The following is a 19,345-nucleotide window of genomic DNA, read 5'->3' on the forward strand; positions in this document are numbered from 1 at the left end:
ACACAAAAATTTATACTCATTACATTTGCCTTCAACTTTGTTATCAATGTCACTAATAATATACTGTATTGGATATACATTAACAAAATTTTAAAATTATTTTTATGCTTTTATCTTTCTAATTTTTCTTCTGTTTAACAAATCAAGGACTAGCTGAAACATATCTTTTAAATTTTAGAGTATAATTCAAAGTGATTTTTGAATCTTGGTAATACTACTATACATTTTTATAGTTGTGTATATACGTATCTTTACCAGAGAGTTAGGTATTTTTATATGATTTGACGTTCTTTAGTGTATCTTATTTTCAATGGGAGAGACTTCCTTATGCATTTCTTATAGATTAGTTCTGTTGACACACTTATCTACATTTTGATTATCTTGGAGAGTCTATTTTTCTTCATTTTAAAGAATACTTTTGCTGGACATAGTATTCTTGTTTGGAATTTGAGTTTGTATATTATATTACCCAGCTTTGTTCTTGCCTGAAAATTTTGTTTATACGTCTGCTGGTAATCTTGCAAGAGCACCATATAAATGACACCTTTCTCTTCTCTTCCTGCATTCTATATTCTCTTCGTGGCTTTGACTTTCAATACTATATTATACTGTGTCTTTTTAGAGATCTCTGTATTAGTCTTAGTTGAAATTTGCTGAGTTTCTTATTTTTGTTTTATATATATATATATATATATATATATATATATATATATTGAAGTGCATGTCAGTCTTATTTTGTACTTCTTCACAAATTTTATTTTTTGTATTTTTTTATAGTTTTATTTTTGTTATTTCATTTTGTTTTCTGTGTTCCCATTTCACTCAATGAACGTCATTGAAATGACAATTTTAAATTTTGAAGGTTTTTTTAATTTTAAAAAACAGATCTAGCTGAATTCACATTGTTTCAGGTAATATTTACATCTTTATTTTCCTTGTATTGGTTTTTGGATACTCACTTTATTCCTTTGATTTAGCCATATAGTTCTGATTTTTTTTTTTTTTTAGTTTTAAAGCACTTCTTTATTTTTTATTAAAAGCACAAGTCCATCTTTATTCCTCTAAACCTCAAAGCCAATTCTTTTATAAATTAAGCTTTCAAATATATGTGGGCCTAGTTCTGAGTGCTCCATCCCATTCCTTTGGTCTTCTCACCTAACCCTGCACCAAAAGATAATGAATAGTTACCAATACATTATAAGAAGACACATCTCAGACATACTTTTTCTTCCGTAGGTTTTTTTATGGAAATCAATCTTATCCACCTTTCTTGTCAGTGTCTCTGGCTACCAAAGAACATCTATCCTGATTTTTCTTTTTTCTTTTTTTTATTGCATTTTAGGTTTTGGGGTACATGTGTGGAACATGCAAGACCGTTTCATGGGTACACACATGGCAGTGTGTTTTGCTGCCTTCCTCCCCTTCACCCACATTTGGCATTTCTCCCCAGGCTATCCTTCCCCAGCCCCCCGCCGCTTTCCCTCCCCTCTTTCCCCCAATAGACCCGAGTGTTTGGTACTCCCATCCCTGTGTCCATGTGTTCTCATTTTTCATCACCCTCATATGAGTGAGAATATGCGGTATTTCATTTTCTGTTCTTGTGTCAGTTTACTAAGAATGATGTTCTCCAGATTCATCCATGTCCCTACAAATGACACGAACTCATCATTTTTGATTGCTGCATAATATTCCATGGTGTATATGTGCCACATTTTCCCAGTCCAGTCGCATTTGGGTTGGTTCCAGGTCTTTGCTATTGTAAACAGTGCTGCAATGAACATTCGTGTACATGCGTCCGTATAGTAGAACGATTTATAGTCCTTTGGATATATACCCAGTAATGGGATTACTGGGTCAAATGGAATTTCTATTTCTAAGGCCTTGAGGAATCGCCACACTGTCTTCCACAATGGCTGAACTAGTTTACACTCCCACCAACAGTGTTCCTATTTCTCCACATCCTCTCCAGCATCTGTTGTCTCCAGATTTTTAATGATCGCCATTCTAACTGGCGTGAGATGGTATCTCAATATGGTTTTGATTTGCATCTCTCTAATGACCAGTGATGATGAGCATTTTTTCATGTTTGTTGGCCTCATGTATGTCTTCTTTTGTAAAGTGTCTATTCATATCCTTTGCCCATTTTTGAATGGGCTTGTTTTTTTCCTATAAATCTGTTTGAGTTCTTTGTAAATTCTGGATATCAGCCCTTTGTCAGATAGGTAAACTGCAAAAATTTTTTCCCATTTTGTTGGTTGCCGATTCACTCTAATGACTGTTTCTTTTGCCATGCAGAAGCTGTGAAGTTTGATTAGGTCCCATTTATCTATTTTGGCTTTTGTTGCCAATGCTTTTGGTGTTTTGTTCATGAAGTCCTTGCCTACTCCTATGTCCTGAATGGTTTTGCTTAGATTTTCTTCTAGGGTTTTTATGATGCCAGGTCTTATGTTTAAGTCTTTAATCCATCTGGAGTTAATTTTAGTGTAAGGTGTCAGGAAGGGGTCCAGTTTCTGCTTTCTGCACATGGCTAGCCAGTTTTCCCAACACCATTTATTAAACAGGGAATCCTTGCCCCATTGCTTGTTTTTGTCAGGTTTATGAAAGATTGTATGGTTGTAGATATGTTGTGTTGCCTCCGATGCCTCTGTTCTGTTCCATTGGTCTATATCTCTGTTTTGGTACCAGTACCATGCTGTTTTGATTACTGTAGCCTTGTAGTATGGTTTGAAATCCGGTAGTATGATACCCCCAGCTATGTTCTTTTTGCTTAGAATTGACTTGGCTATGCGGGCTCTCTTTTGGTTCCATATGAAGTTCATGGTGGTTTTTTCCAGTTCTGTGAAGAAAGTCAATGGTAGCTTGATGGGGATAGCGTTGATTCTGTAAATTACGTGGGGCAGTATAGCCATTTTCATGATATTAATTCTTTGTAACCATGAAAATGGAATGCTTCTCCATCTGTTTGTGTTCTCTCTTATTTCATTGAGCAGTGGTTTGTAGTTTTCCTTGAAGAGGTCCCTTACATTCCTTGTGAGTTGTATTCCTAGGTCTTTTATTGTTTTTGTAGCAATTGTGAATGGCAGTTCATTCTTGATTTGGCGCTCTTTAAGCCTGTTATTGGTGTATAGGAATGCTTGTGATTTTTGCACATTGATTTTATATCCTGAGACTTTGCTGAAGTTGCTTATCAGTTTCAGGAGTTTTTGGGCTGAGGCGATGGGGTCTTCTAGGTATACTATCATGTTTTCAGCAAATAGTGACAATTTGGCTTCCACCTTTCCTATTTGAATACCCTTTATTTCTTTTTCTTGCCTGATTGCTGTGGCTAGAACTTCCAGTACTATATTGACTAGGAGTGGTGAAAGAGGGCATCCTTGTCTAGTGCCGGATTTCAAAGGGAATGCTTCCAGTTTTTGCCCATTTAATATGATATTGGCTGTTGGTTTGTCATAAATAGCTTTTATTACTTTGAGATACATTCCACTGATACCGAGTTTATTGAGGGTTTTTAGCATAAAGGGCTGTTGAATTTTGTCAAATACCTTCTCTGCGTCAATTGAGATAATCATGTGGTTTTTGTTTTTGGTTCTGTTTATGTGGTGAATTACATTTATAGACTTGTGTATGTTGAACCAGCCTTGCATCCCTGGGATGAATCCTACTTGATCTTGATGGATAAGTTTTTTGATGTGCTGTTGCAATCGGCTTGCCAGTATTTTATTGAAGATTTTTGCATCTATGTTCATCATGGATATTGGCCTGAAGTTTCCTTTTCTTGTTGGGTCTCTGCCGGGTTTTGGTAACAGGATGATGTTGGTCTCATAAAATGATTTGGGAAGGATTCCCTCTTTTTGGATTATTTGGAATCGTTTCAGAAGGAATGGTACCCGCTCCTCTTTGTGTGTCTGGTAGAATTCGGCTGTGAACCCATCTGGACCTGGGCTTTTTTTGTGTGGTAGGCTCTTAATTGCTGCCTCTACTTTAGACCTTGTTATTGGTCTATTCATAGTTTCAGCTTCCTCCTGGTTTAGGCTTGGGAGGACACAGGTGTCCAGGAATTTATCCATTTCTTCCAGGTTTACTAGTTTAGGTGCATAGAGTTGTTTGTAATATTCTCTGATGATGGTTTGAATTTCTGTGGAGTCTGTGGTGATTTCCCCTTTATCGTTTTTTATTGCATCTATTTGGTTGTTCTCTTTTTTCTTTTTTATCAGTCTGGCAAGTGGCCTGTCTATTTTGTTGATACTTTCAAAAAACCAGCTCTTGGATTTATTGATTTTTTGGAGGATTTTTCGTGTCTCAATCTCCTTCAGTTCTGCTCTGATCTTAATTATTTCTTGTCTTCTGCTTGGTTTTGAGTTTTTGATCTTGCTCCTCTAGCTCTTTCAATTTTGACGATAGGGTGTTAATTTTAGATTTCTCCACTCTTCTCACATGGGCACTTAATGCTATATATTTTCCTCTAGAGACTGCTTTAAATGTGTCCCAGAGATTCTGGCATGTTGTGTCTTCATTCTCGTTGGTTTTGAAGAACTTCTATATTTCTGCCTTCATTTCATTGTTTATCCAGTCAACATTCAAGAGCCAGTTGTTCAGTTTCCATCAAGCTGTGCGATTCTGGGTTAGTTTCTGAATTCTGAGTTCTAACTTGATTGCACTATGGTCTGAGAGACTGTTTGTTATGATTTCAGTTGTTTTGCATTTGCTGAGGAGTGCTTTACTTCCAATTATGTGGTCAATTTTAGAGTAGGTGTGATTTGGTGGTGAGAAGAATGTATATTCTGTGGATTTGGGGTGGAGAGGTCTGTAAATGTCTATCAGGTTTGCTTGCTCCAGGTCTGAGTTCAAGCCCTGGATATCCTTGTTAATTTCCTGTCTGTTTGATCTGTCTAATATTGGCAGTGGAGTGTTAAAGTCTCCCACTATTATTGTGTGGGAGTCTCAGTCTCTTTGTAAGTCATTAAGAACTTGCCTTATATATCTGGGTGCTCCTATATTGGGTCCATATATATTTAGGATCGTTAGCTCTTCTTGTTGTATCGATCCTTTTACCATTATGTAATGACCTTCTTTGTCTCTTTTGATCTTTGTTGCTTTAAAGTCTATTTTATCAGAGATGAGAATTGCAACTCCTGCTTTTTTTTTTTTGCCCTTCATTTTCTTGGTAAATCTTCCTCCATCCTTTTATTTTGAGCCTTTGTGTATCCTTGCATGTGAGGTGGGTTTTTGGGATACAGCACACTGATGGGTTTTGGATTTTTATTCAATTTGCCAGTCTATATCTGTTGATTGGTGCATTTAGCCCATTTAAATTTAGGATTAATATTGTTATGTGTGAATATGATACTGCCATTTTGATGCTAGCTGGCTGTTTTGCCCATTAGTTGATGAAGATTCTTCATTTTGTTGATGCTCTTTAGCATTTAGTGTGTTTTTGGAATGGCTGGTACTGGTTCTTCCTTTCTATGTGTAGTGCCTTTTTCAGGTGCTCTTGTAAAGCAGTCCAGGTGGTGACAAAATCTCTGAGTACTTGCTTGTTCGCAAAGGATTTTATTTTTCCTTCACTTACGAAGCTCAGTTTGGCTGGATATGTAATTCTGGGTTGAAAGTTCTTTTCTTTAAGGATGTTGAATATCAGCCCCCACTCTCTTCTGGTTTGTAGAATTTCTGCCGAGAGATCTGCTGTGAGTCTGATGGGCTTCCCTTTGTGGGTGACCCGACCTTTCTCTCTGGCTGCCCTTAGTATTTTCTCCTTCATTTCAACCCTCATGAATCTGACCATTAAATGCCTTGGGTTGCTCTTCTTTCAGAGTATTTTTGTGGTGTTCTATGTATTTCCTGGATTTGATTGTTGGCCTGCCTTGCTAGGTTAGGGAAATTTTCCTGGATAATATCCTGAAGAGTATTTTCCAGCTTGAATTCGTTCTCTTCATCCCCTTCTAGTACACCTATCAAACGTAGGTTAGGTCTCTTCACATAGTCCCACATTTCTTGGAGACTTTGTTCCTTTCTTTTTGTGCTTTTTTCTCTGATCTTGGTTTGTCTTTTGATTTCATTGAGTTGATCTTCGACTTCTGATATTCTTTCTTCTGCTTGGTCAGTTTGGCTGTTGAAACTTGTGCATGCTTGGTGAAGTTCTCGTGTTGTGTTTTTCAGCTCTTTCAATTCATTTATATTGCTCCCTAAGTTATCGATTCTTGTTATCATTTCCTCGAATCTTTTTTCAAATCTTATTTCAAGGTTCTTAGTTTCTTTGCATTGATTTAGAACATGTTCTTTTATCTCACAGAAGTTTCTCATTACCCACCTTCTGAAGTCTGTTTCCATCATTTCGTCACAGTCATTCTCCGTCCAGCTGTTTCCTTGTTGGTGAGGAGTTTTGGTCCTTTGTAGGAGGCGAGGTGTTCTGGTTTCGGGTGTTTTCCTCCTTTTTGCGCTGGTTTCTTCCCATCTTTTTGGATTTATCCACCTGTTGTCTGAGTAGTTGCTGTGTTTTCAGTTGGGTCTCTGAGTGGATGCCAAGATTGTTGATGATGAGGTATTTCTGTTACTTGGTTTTCCTTCTATCAGTCTAGCCCCTCTGCTGTATGACTGCTGACATCCACTCCAGGCCCTGCTTGTCTGGGGTACACCTGTAGCAGCTGCAGAACAGTGAGGGATGCTACGTTTCTTCTGCTGTCTTTGTCCCAGAATGACGCCCACCTAATGTCAGTCTGATCAGTCCTGTTTTAGGTGACTCTGGATATACAGGGTTCCGGGAGCTGCTTGAGGAGATGGTCTTAATAGGAGCTCAAGTGCTGAGCTGTGTGCTCCATTGTTCATTCAGGGCTGTTAGGCAGGTGTGTTTAAGTCTGCTGAAGCAGATCTCTTAAAACCCCTTTTTTTCCTCAGATGCTTTTTCTCGGGGGGTTGGGGCTTTATGAGTGTCCCTTGCACTATGCTGCCCAGCTAGGAGGCAGTCTAGTCAGTATTTGCCTGCCAAGGCTCTGCCCTGCTGATGTGGTGTCTGCCCTGTTGCTGCAGGCTCTGCCCTGCAGCCACTGGCTCCGCCACAGGCTCCGCTCTGCTGCCACCGGCTTCGTTCTGCAGCAGAGTCTCTCTGTTATGGCTGGTTGCCTCGGCAACAGCAGGCTGCGTCAGCAATGGGAGTGTACCTCAGTAGGGACGGTTTGCCTCGGTAATAGCAAACGTCCCTCCCCCATCAAGCTTCATCATCCTGGGTTCAGCTGTGCCCGCCGTGAAACTCTCCACCCGGAGCGTTTCGAATTGCTGTTTTGTTTGTCCCTGTGGGGGTGAAACCCACCGAGCCCGCTTGCCTGGCTCCCTGCCTCAGAGTGCCTTCCTTTTTTTTTTTCTTTAAGTTGAACGGATGGCTTTCTCTTAGGTGTTTCGGTCGCCCGCTGTTAGAGCACTGGGATCTGTGTGATTTCCTGTGCAGCGAGCCACTGCGCTGGCTCAAACGCCACTTCCCAGGAATCTCCTGGTCTGGCTCACTGTCCAAGTCCCATTTAATCAGATGGATATGCTAATATGCCCTCCCAAATCTCAGATTGCCAGTTTAGCAGGGCACCCGGGCCAGTGTGTTTTGTATGGATTGTTGCAGAGTGCTGTTGTGCTGCGGCGCTGGCTGAAGCGGCCACAACAGCCGAAATGGCTGCACTTGCGTTCCGTGTCTCTTGTACACCTGAGATTTTCCCCATTCTTTGGGCAACAAAGATCTGTCTGGAAATGCGGCTTTGACTCACCCTCTGAGTGTTCACTGAGAGCTGCGATCCTGTGTTGTTCTTACTGCGCCATCTAGTTCTAATGTTTTGTTTATGTCGTAATCTTTGGTTGTGATTTATACAAAAAAAGCCACATGTCAAAACATTTATGACTTGGCTTTGGCCTTGGGTAATATGGCACCAATTTTTTAGGCTAGAGGTTTTCAGAGTCTCTCAAAGCTGTTCTATGGATGTGTCTTCTCTGGGCTTTTGTGTTGGTTGTTCAGTTAAAGAAGATTTCCACATTTCTTATTGAGAGCCTGTAATCACTTTCTATGCTCATTGTCTGACTATGGAACTGAAGTCTTTGTTCTCTTGTAACACTCATTTACCTCAGCTGACCCAAACTGTCATTCAAAGTATACCACCATTCCTTTCAGCACTGTCATGGATCCTGGAAATTAGTCTTTGGCAAGGCCACAGAGCAAAGCCAGAAGCATGAACACATGTGGCACTATTTTCTTTATTTTTGGAAGGAGAAGCCAGGAGTTGCGAATTGTATTGGGGATGCAGAATGGGTGTGGTTGGTAAATATAAAATCCTTCTCTTCCAATTCTGTATTGTTCTTGGCATTTTGCTTACTTGCAGTGCTGCAAATACTCGACTGGTTTCCATATTTCTCAATAAGGTATTTGGGTTAGTATATTTTTGTTAAGTTTATATGTCTATAAAGAAATCACAGTGTGTAGTATTTTATTGCCTCACTGTGTCAATGTGCTCAGTATAGTTTTATATTTATAAAGTATATTCACCTTAGTCAAATAAGTTAGATAATTTGTTACTGTTTTCTTAGCTGGACCCTTGTTTTTTTCCCTGCAGAGATATTGCCAAACCAGAACATAAAAGATTCATCTAAAAATGTAATACTGAGAAAATATGAAAGCTGTGACCTTGATAATTTATGCTTAAAGAAAGTCTGGCAAGATGTGAATAATTGCAAGGGGTAGAAAAATAGTTATAATTACCTTCAGCAGTGTTTGTCACCCATCTGTAGAAAAATATGCCAATGCAATAAATGTGGCAAAGCTTCTCAGTGGTGCTCAATTCTTACTGAAGATAAGAACATTTGTAGCAGAGAGAAACCCTACAGTTGTGAAAAATGTGGCAGCCTGTAGGTCATTCTCATGCCTTATTAGAAATAAGAGAGCTTATACTGGAGAGAAACCCTACAAATATGAACAATGTGGCAAAGCCTTTACTCGCTCCTCAACGCTTGCTACACATAACATAATTCATACTGGAGAGAAACTCTACAGATGTGAAGAATGTGGCAGAGCGTTTACCCACTCTTCAGCTCTTACTAGACAAGAGAATTCATACTGGAGAGAAACCCCACAAATGTGAAGAATGTGGCAAAGCCTTTACCTACTCCCCAAACCTTATTAAACACAAGAAAATTCATACTGGAGAGAAACCCTATTATTGTGAAGAATGTTGCAGAGCCTTTAAAAGCTTCTCAGACCTTACTAAACATATGATAATGCATACTTTAGAGAGACCATAGAAATGTGAAGAATGTGGCAAAGTCTGTAGGTGGTTCTCAGAGCTTACAAAACATAAGATAATTCATGCTGGAGAGGAACCCTATAAATGTGAAGACTGTGGCAGAGGCTATATGTATCCTTCAGACCTGTCTCAACATAAGAGAACTCATACTGGAGAGAAACCCTACAAATGTGATGACTGTGGTCCTCAGGTATGACTAAACATAAGAGAACTCATACTGGAGCAAACTATACACGTGTGAAGAATGTGGCAGTCTTTTCCCACTTCTCATCCCTTTTTAACCACAGGAGACTACATACTGGAAGGCGACCTTAAAATGTGAGGAATGTGGCAAAGTGTTTCTCCGCCCTTACTAAACATAAGAGAATGAATAATGAAGAGAAACTACAGGTATTAAAAATGTAAAAAAGCCTTAGGCAGGTCCTCAACTTTTTTAAATATATCAGAACAAATATGATATAAGTGGAATCACTATTGAAGGATATTTAACAAAAGACTTAGAGTATACAATAATTCTCTTATTATTTATGAACCTTACAAATAGAGAGGTACAGTACTTCTACTTACATTACAGATTTTATTATACACAGAAAAATTTAAGCAAGAGGAAAACCTTTTAAGAGTTCCACAAAATGCTAATTTTTAAAAATAATAATAGCTCCCAGATTTATTGATTTTTTTAAACAGCATTTTATGTCTCAGTCTTTTTCAATTCAGCTCTAAATTTTGTTATCATATTCTACCAGCCTTGAAATTTACTTGCTCTTTCTTCTCTAGTTCGTTTACTTGTAATGTTAGGCTGTTAACATTACAAGTTAATCTTTTTTTAAAGTGTGAGCATTTAGCACTATAAATTATTGTCAACACTCCCTTAGCTGTTTTCTAAAGATTTTAGTATGTTGTAATATATCTTTTTTACCATTAATTTCAAAATCTTTCTGATTTAGCAGGAGTGTTCAGTTTCCATGTAATTGTATGTTTCTGAGTGAATTTCCTTAGTCTTGATTTCTAATATGATTGTGCTGTGGTCTGAGATGGCCATGAAATTTAGTTATTTTGCATTTGCTGAGGAGATTTTTATTCCTGATTATGATTGATTTTATAGTGTGTGTCATGTGATTAAAAAAATGCATATTTATTTATTTGTGGTTAGAGTGTTCTGTAGATGTCTGTCAAGTCCATTTGACACAGTGCTGAATTTAAGTTCTTAATATCTTTGTTAATTTTGTGTCTCAATGATCTATCTAATATTGTCAATGAAGTATTAACGTCCCTCACACTATTGTGTAAAATTCTGTCTCTAAGAACTTGCTTTATTAATCTAGATGCTTTTGCATTGAATGTATATATATTTAGCATTGTTGTCCCTTTACTATTATGTAATGCCTTTATCTTTTTATGATCTTAGTTGATCTAAAATCTGTTTTGCCAGAAACAAGGATTGAAACTCTTGCTTTTTTCTGTCTCTTTATTTGCTTGGTAGTTTTTCTCCATTTTTTAATTTTGAGCCTGTGTGACATAAGTGTCTTGAAGACAATATACCAGTGGGTCTTGATCCTGTATGCAGCTTGCTACTTTGTCTTTATTTTTGGGCATTTAGCTCATTTACATTTAAGGTTAGTATCAGTATGTGTGTACTTGATTCTGTCATCATTATCTTAGTTATTTTGCAGACTTGTTTATTGTATAAAACAAATGGTTTTGCTTTGTGGTTTCTTTATAATGTCACTGGTTTATCTACTTTAGTGTGTTTGCCTCTGTCTTTCCTATTCAGTGCTGTCTTCAGCACTTCTCATAATGCAGACCCAGTGGTAACAAATTTCCTCAGTATTATCTGAATAGGGTCTTATCTCTTTTACTTCTGAAGCTTAATTTGGTGAGATATAAAATTTTTGGTTAGAACTTTTTAAAAAGTATGTTGAATATTGGCCTCTAATCTCTTTTGTTTTTTGGGGTTTCTGCTGAAAGGTTCATTGTTAGTCTGATGAGCTACCCTTTGGAGGCTACCTGGCCTTTTTCTTTAGCTGCCTTTAACCCATTTTCTTTCATTTCAGCCTTGGAGAATCTCATGTTTATCTGTCTTGGGAATGACATTCTTGAGGAGTATCCAACTGGGATTTTCCATTTTCCCAAATTTGAATGTTAGCCTCTCTGGCTAGCTTGGGGATGTGATCTTGGTTGATGTCCTAAAACATGTCTTTGAGGTTGTTTTCAGTCTCATGATGTCTTTCAGGTATACCATTCAGTTATAGATTGGGTCTGTTTAGATAATCTCACATTTCTTGGAAGTTTTGCTTATTCCTCTTGATTTTTTGTTCTCACTCTTCTTGCCTGCTTTATTTGAAAAAGCCAGTTGTCAAGCTCTGGGATTATCTCCTCTGCTTGGCATATTCTGCTACTAATACCTGATTGTTTTATGGAATTTTTGTAATATGACTTTTAGCTCTATCAGGCTGTTTATGTTCTTCTCTATATGGATTTTTTTTTCTGTCAGTTCCTACAATGTTTTATTCTAATTTTTAACTTCCTTGTGTTAGGTTACAACTTAACTCTTCTAGCTCAATGAACTTTTTTCCTATCCTTATTCTGAATTCTACTTCTGTTACTGTAGCTATCTCTGCCTTAGTTTAGTTCTAAAACTTTGCTGAGAGGCGATTTGGTCATTTGGAAAAAAGAAGCCACTCTGCTTTTTGAGTTGTCATTATTGTTGCACTGATTCTCATGTTTGCAGGTTTATCTACATTTAAGCTTTAAGGTTGCTGAACTTTGGATTAAATTTTTTTTTCTTTTACTTGGTGGCCTTAAGGGTTTAATTGAGGTATAAGGCAAATTCAGCAGATATGGTTTACTCCTGGGAAATTTTAAGGGGCCAATGCTCCATTCACAACTTCTAGGCTGCAGGCTCTAACTCTAGGACACTTGTATTGAGCTCTGAGTTAATTCTCTGGTTTCTTGAGCGTTGAAGTCTACTGCGCTTGGGGGACTGAGGTGATGCAGCTGCAGCAGAGTGCTGGTGGATGTGGGGTTTCAGCCTGTCTGTGGACATTTATCTCATTGTTAGAGCCACAGCATCTGGGTGGGAGTTGGGGCCCCTGCTGGAGATTCTGGGTGCTGTTGTACTAGTGGTATTTGCTTGAGACAGGGTTTTGGCCAGCACAGGTTTGATGCCTTCTCTGTGTCCTGCAAGCTCAGTGTGTGGAAGCATCCTCCCTTTTCTGCACAGTGTCAGCACAAGGGAAGGGCAGGGCTTGCTGGCTTTGTGCCAGCCAAGGCTCCATTTGCAATTGCAGTTGCTTGGAGTTGGGAGTCATACTGCATTCCCATGGGCTGGTAGGCAAGTAAAGCAAAACATGCCCATGACAAAACATGTGCCCTCATAGTGATGTGGGAGTTGCTTGCCATGGACTTGGGGGAAGCTTCAGTAGAGGGGGGAACATGCATGCTGGTGCACAGCAATAGGGGCTGCTTTGCTGGAGCTATTAGGCAAAGTCCACCAGTGCAGAATGTATGGCATGGGCCCATAGGGCTATTGAAACTGCCCTGTAAGCAGGCGTGGCCAAGCTGTGCCCGGGGAGAAGCTGTCATTCCAAGAAGTGCTCGGCTTAGACTGTCCTCTTGCAAGACCATCCTTTAGAGATCAGATTCAACAGTTTTTCTATGGCTAAAGTCTGTTATGGGAATAAGTTGAGCTTAGAGGGATGGCCATCTCTGGCCATGGTCCTCTACAGATACTCTTACACCAAATCCTCTGCTCTACATCACCTGGCTTGCTTCCCCACCACTTTCTTATCTTCTGGGAGTTACACCTCAGAGAGCTGTAGCTCAATAATCACTTATTGCAGTAAGTCCAGAATAAATGGCCTGTATTTTAGGCCAAGCAAGGGGTGTTTCTCTCTGGTGATAAGCAGTGAAGTGTGAGTGGGACCCATTGGAGATAGAGTTTCTTTGGGCTCACTGCATGCAGCTTGTTGGAAGTGTGGATAAGGCACTTTGAGTTTTGGCTTTTTCACTAGTTGGAGGGTAGCAAGGACAGTTCCAATATAAAGGCAGTGGCAGAGAGGCTTTTATTTGTTGCCCCTGGAGGCTCTTTCTAGGGAATTGCTAAGTTGCTAATAACTCAGTAGCACTTGCGTTTGTTGGCTAGAGGCCCAGGCCTGGAGGACGTACCTAGTGAAAATATATGAGATACATATGGGGTGATTAGAATAGTTTGGCTGCTTTCCCATAGGACAGTTGCAATATGCTGGGTGACCACTGTTGTTTCTAGTCACTTCACATTTTACAGTACCTGAAGATATCACCAGTGAAGGCTGTAAAACAGAAAAAAATAGCAACCTGCCCCTTTCTCTGGGAACTCTATCCTAGAAATGTATAGAACAATTGCCAGTCCAAAAGCACTTGTAAAAGCTAACTGGAGACTCCTGATGGGAGGTCTCACCCAGTGAGGAGAAGCTAGATTTCAGACCCACTTAAAAAAGCAGTCTGGTCACATTTTGTAGGGAAGCTTTGTCATGTTAGCGTACCACTTCCTCCTCTGGTTGACTTGGAATCTCCCAAGCCAGAGGCTGGAACAGCCTGGTCACCCAGACAGCAAAGAGGGTAACTTATCTACCATCCTGGAGCTTTGTTCCAGGAAGTTTTAAAAACTCCTTCAGCTGGAGAGCACCAGTGGTTATTTCTGGAGATCCTAGTTGGGACATACACTGTCCAGTGAGGAGGTATGAGACTGAAAACCTTTACCAGATAGTCTGGCCATGATTTTGTAGAGCAGCTGTGCTGTCATGAGGGATCCTTTCCACCCCCACTCAGCTCATCAAAGCCTAAAAACTGGAATGGCTAAGTTGCTACAGCAGCAAAGGTAGTGACCCACACTCCAACTTGGAGCTGCACCTCTGGGAGGTGCAGTGCTGCTACCAGTGACTGGAATTTTAAGCCAGTGGGTCTTATCCTGTGGGGTGCTGTGAAAGTGGGGCTCACCCCTCTAGATTCCACCTCTTTTCTGGAGTATGCACAGAGATGTAACCTTTCATTTTGCTGGAGTTTCAGCCATGTTTTCTGGGAAACCCAGAAAGCCAGAGTATCTAAGGCCCACAGGTCTCTTCACTGGCCTAGGCCTCTACTCTGCTGAGACTCCACATAGCTCTGTGTGTCAAACTGAAGGCCTTGGTAGAGTTGGTTCATGCAGTGTCTCCTGACCCAAAGGTTGCAGAGATGTGTAGGAGAAGTTTGGATTTCCACAGTGACTCATTCACTTGCTGCTTTACTGGGTGGAGAGGTGCTGTGTCTTCATTTCTTAGTATTTATATAAAATTTCATGGTCATTGGTTGCTACATCAGTGTTATGGGAAGTTTTCCTTTATTAGATGGACACATTTCCACACTTTTCTGTGGAAGATTAAGAAAACAGAAATATAAGATGCATGACAAAATTCTAAATTGGCAGGCCCTTAGTGGATGTTTTACAACAGTGTCATAAGTGAAAGAATAGCAGTGTGGTAAGTGTTCAGAATAATATACTTCTGCATTATAATAAGTGAAACATTTTGAATTTTAGAAGTAAACTTTTACCATTTGCATGTTAAGGTAATTAAAATACAGTGGATTTAAAAATGCTTTTAAATGACAGTATGTGAACTTAATTTGTTTTAATATGGTAAGCCTGTTTTACATTGAATGTGTATCTTGCCACTGATGTTAATATTCCATCTTGCCCAAGGTTGGGTAAGGTAACAGCATAACAATATACAATAACAGCATAACAATATACTATTGACATAGTGGAATAACATCTCTAGTGATTCTTTTTGTCAGTGGTCTTCAAATAGCTTTGAGAATATTGTTTCTACAGCTTACACTTTTTCTTTTAGTAACTATAGGTTATTATGTTAGGGATAATAAGGATTATATGATTATAATGGAGCTATGTATTTCTGAATTCTGAATGACAATTTACAAAATGTTATTCTGTTAAACATGGGACTTCTGTGGTGTGCAAAACACATACAAACTTTTAGTTTTGATTTATGTGGATTTAAATATACAGACATATTACTGTAGAATAAACTTTAGGGTGTAACAGATTAATGGAGAAAGCAATCGTGTTTGTGAATGGCTGTGTACCTACTTGGAGAAGAAAAAAATAGCAGAATAAAACAATTTTACAAGGATTGATAAGTTACCAGCAAACCAGAAACTTCAAAGATTTTGAAAGCAAATCACTTTTCTCTGCTTTATACTGAATTTATTTATCTCAAATATTGTTACTCCTGGCTTAGAGTCTTCTTATGCAAATCTTCTGTTTTTTTAGTTTGTTTGCCTGTTACTCTAGAACTATATAATTTTCTTTTTGTCAAATTTCAGAAAGAATTTTCAATAGAATCCCTTCAGGGATTATAAAAGTGACTTAGAAAATTTAATGGTGTTCACAACATAATTTTAAGATGTAATTTCACAGTGAGTGTATTGCATTCTATTGAGTGAGTACATTTTATTTTTTAAATTAGATAATGCTATTTAATCCAATTTTTGTTTACATATAAATCATTTTACTTTTTAGAATTGTCATAGTTGAGTTCATTGAATTTATTGGGCCAACTTATTTAAGTGAACAGTTGGAGGCTCATGAGGTCTATTTGGCATACGTGTGAAGTAAACGAACATAGAACAATGCTAGCTGTCTAATAGAAGCTATATAATTATTTATAAATATTCTTATTGAAATTAGCCTGTGGCCTCGGGTGAATAATCGAAAATATCAACAGTGAAGAAATGGCATTGATTCTGCCTATGAAGAGAGGATAACTGTACTCATGCAGCACAAGTGACTCTCTACATTTAGAAGAAAGTACTGTTTCTTTTATTTTCATAAATATTGCTTTTCTATATTTTTATGTTAATCTTCAGCTACTTATGCATAAAAGCCCTTTGCCTTATTTGCCTGTATTATGACTACAACTTTCTTATTTTTCTCCTCAGCCTGTGTCATTTCACACAGTACTTGTAGGTTTTTGTGAGATACTTGGAATTTGTAATTAGTAAAATACTGGTTTTTTATAAACTGGCAAAATCTTTAATTTTTTAGTGTGTATGTTAAATGTTAAACAAAAGAATAACCTGTAAATTTAAAATAAAAAAAGATTTTTCCAGGTTGATGTTGAAATCTTGAGGATTTTCTCATTTTTGTATTATTATCTTTTTTATTTTAATAACTGCAGTTTACAGTTCACATTTTTATTCTTTTTAAAAAGTATGTCTGTATGTATGTATTTTTTAGATGGAGTTTTGCTCTGTTGCCCAGGCTGGAGTGCAGTGGTGCAGTGCCGGCTCAGCACAACCTCTGCCTCCTGGGTTCAAGTGATTTCTCCTGCCTCAGTTTTTCAAGTACCTGGGACTACAGGCACGCACCACGAGGCCAGCTAATTTTTGTATTTTATTAGAGACAGGGTTTAACTATGTTGGCCAGGCTGGTCTTGAACTCCTGACCTCATGATCGCCTGCCTTGGCCTCCCAAAGTGCTGGGATTGCAGGGGTGCACACAATTTTTATCCTTAATCACGTAACTCTGGCAACTCCTTAGTTATTTTCTTTAGAAAAGTTCCAGAAATCATAGCACCTTCAAAACTGAAACATTTCCTTAGTAATTTACTATGCAAACTGCCTTTCTGTATTCACAGAATGGGCAGAGGTGAGACCATTAACAGCACTTGCCTCTTTCATGACTTTCATACCATCATCAATGTAATTCAAGGAGATAATAGCGCAGCAGAAATTTCAGTGAGACTGAAAATAGCAGTGAAAATAAATGAAGACCAACAAAATGGAGAAAATAAATGACTATGTATTCCAACTTTGCTCTAGCAGGGGAATTAGCACCATCACATGTTTGGTGGCTACTCAAAAATCAGAAGAAGAATGAGTGAGTTTTATAGTAAAAAAAAAAAATGTAAGATTTTAGATGTGTCCCTATTTTAGGCTGTTGACATGGGGAAGATGTAGAAAGGCTCACCAGAAGCTGAATATTCTATTTTTCTGGTAAGTCTGTATGCTTGGTTTCTCAGTTTAATTCTAATTTGGAAGCTGGGGCAACAGTTCAGACAGCTATAACTTAAGACTTGGCAGTTTGGGACTTTTGTATTCAGAGCTTTTTCTGTAGAGACTGGCTGTTATCCCTTTGCTTATTTATCTGTTCAAATAAAAACAGAAGCCACCCAAAGCAATAAAATATATACACATGATGCATCTGATTGATAATGGGCTTCTGTCTAGACACAAACTTCTCTTACTGTTCATTAACAAAAGACAAGCTATTGAAAAGGCAAACTGAGTATCTTCAAGGAAGATGTAAAATTAAAATATGGACAGTATTGTTAGTCATGGTTATTCTTAGCATTACAGTGCCATAGAACTTCACACCCACTAGAATGGCTGTTATCAAACAATAGACAACAGTAAGTGAGAGCAAGCAGGGGCAGAATACAGACTCCCTGTACATTGCCCATAAAAATGTGAACTAATGTACCCACTTTGAAAAACAATTTGGTAGCTTTTCAGACTGTCATATATAGAATTATGATCCAGCAGTTCTACTCAAATAATTGAGAACCCATGTAAACACAGACTCATGTCAATGCTCATAACAACAGTATTTATAGTAACCCAAAGTGGAAACAACACAAACAGCTAATAAGAAAAATATACGTATACAATAGAATACTATTCAGCAATCAAAAATTTAAAATGCACAACACATTCAGCTCAGTAGGAGCAGATGCTGTTACAATATCAGCTGCCACAGTGAAGAAGGCAACCAAGGGTCAGTGTCTGGGACCCCACAGAGGCTGTCATTGTGGCATGACCAGCAGAGGCACAGAGTATAAACCCAAGGCCATCTCACTTCATTGAAGGTGTGGTGGGCATCTCTGCATGCTCGGTCGTTATGCTTGGATTCCAGGCCAATGTTGCTGGAGCTCATGGAATCCCCTGAGAGCTGAGCTTTGGCAATAGCATCGCCAGCCTGGAAACCAAGAAGCTTGGGGACCATGCAAACAAAGCCCAAGGGCAGCAGCTGTGGCAACAGATGCTGCATGAGGAAGAATGCCTGGAGCTGTAGAAGAAAGACCTAAAGCTTGAGGCAGCCTTTGCATAAGACCAGGTAGCCAGGTAGGCTATAGGCACTTTTCTGGTCATCATGGGACTGAGCACACCATGGAGCACAACAAACTTGAAGGGTCTAAGCACAAATAACAGCTTTTGATTTGGAGGGCAACCAACTAAAACTTAACTGGTCAAAAAGATGCACTTAAAGAAGACATTACAATCTCCATCAGATTTTGTAGGATCCTACATGATCTTAGTGGATGCCTGTTGGGGATCTGGGTTCAGACTGGTTTTGTTCATATGCTTCTCTCTGCTCACTCATCACCATGGAAGGGAAGGTATATAGCTGAGGTGAAAACAAAAATAGCTGAAACATGATAACATTAAAAAACTTGAAGCCCACAAATTTATAGAGAACCAGTCATTGGGTTATTGTATAAGCAGCATGTGGGTGAACAACACGCTGGTGTTGATTAAAATTGGCTTCATGTTGCCATGTGTAGAGAACAAGATGTGGCACCTGGGCATCAAGCATCATACAGATGCTGCTTCTAACCCTGCACAAATGGTGGATAAAACCAGCCAACCATCAACATTGCAGGCCAGGGGGATTAAATTTAGCATGGAAATGGACTGCAAAGAAGATAGCTATATGTTTTGAGAGCTCTGGATATTGTCAGCTAGATTATAATTCATAAAGAGAAGTTCATCTTCCAGGGATGGTGGATAGTCTGTGAACTGCTACCTAGGCAAGTTGCCATCTCTATGAAAAAGAAAGATGGGCCTGTTTTTGCAAATACCTAATGTGGTTGTGTAGATGTGTCTTGTTGAGCTAAACACACATGGTTAGTAAACACGTATGAATCCTAAACTCCCAGAAGTCTTCTCCTGGGGCTGTGGTGGCTATGGTCAGCTGTGCCTAGAATCAGAAGAATTAGAATTAGATGGCCACCTTCCCCAAGCTGTTTGACTTTTAAAGG

The 19,345-nt window shown here is 38.8% G+C and overlaps 1 long non-coding RNA gene across 1 annotated transcript in view; it reads left to right on the plus strand.

Annotated features, from left to right (window-relative positions):
* The window catches only part of LOC144580132 (uncharacterized), a 50,577-nt gene extending 34,149 nt beyond the window's left edge, over positions 1 to 16,428 (plus strand). Inside the window, exon 4 of the long non-coding RNA XR_013529141.1 lies at positions 8,583 to 16,428. This is a non-coding gene — a long non-coding RNA (uncharacterized LOC144580132). The remainder of the gene's footprint in view (positions 1 to 8,582) is intronic.
* Positions 16,429 to 19,345: the final 2,917 nt, after the last annotated feature.

The sequence above is a fragment of the Callithrix jacchus genome, chromosome 18, assembly GCF_049354715.1.
Source record: "Callithrix jacchus isolate 240 chromosome 18, calJac240_pri, whole genome shotgun sequence".
Classification (NCBI taxonomy): Eukaryota; Metazoa; Chordata; class Mammalia; order Primates; family Cebidae; genus Callithrix; species Callithrix jacchus.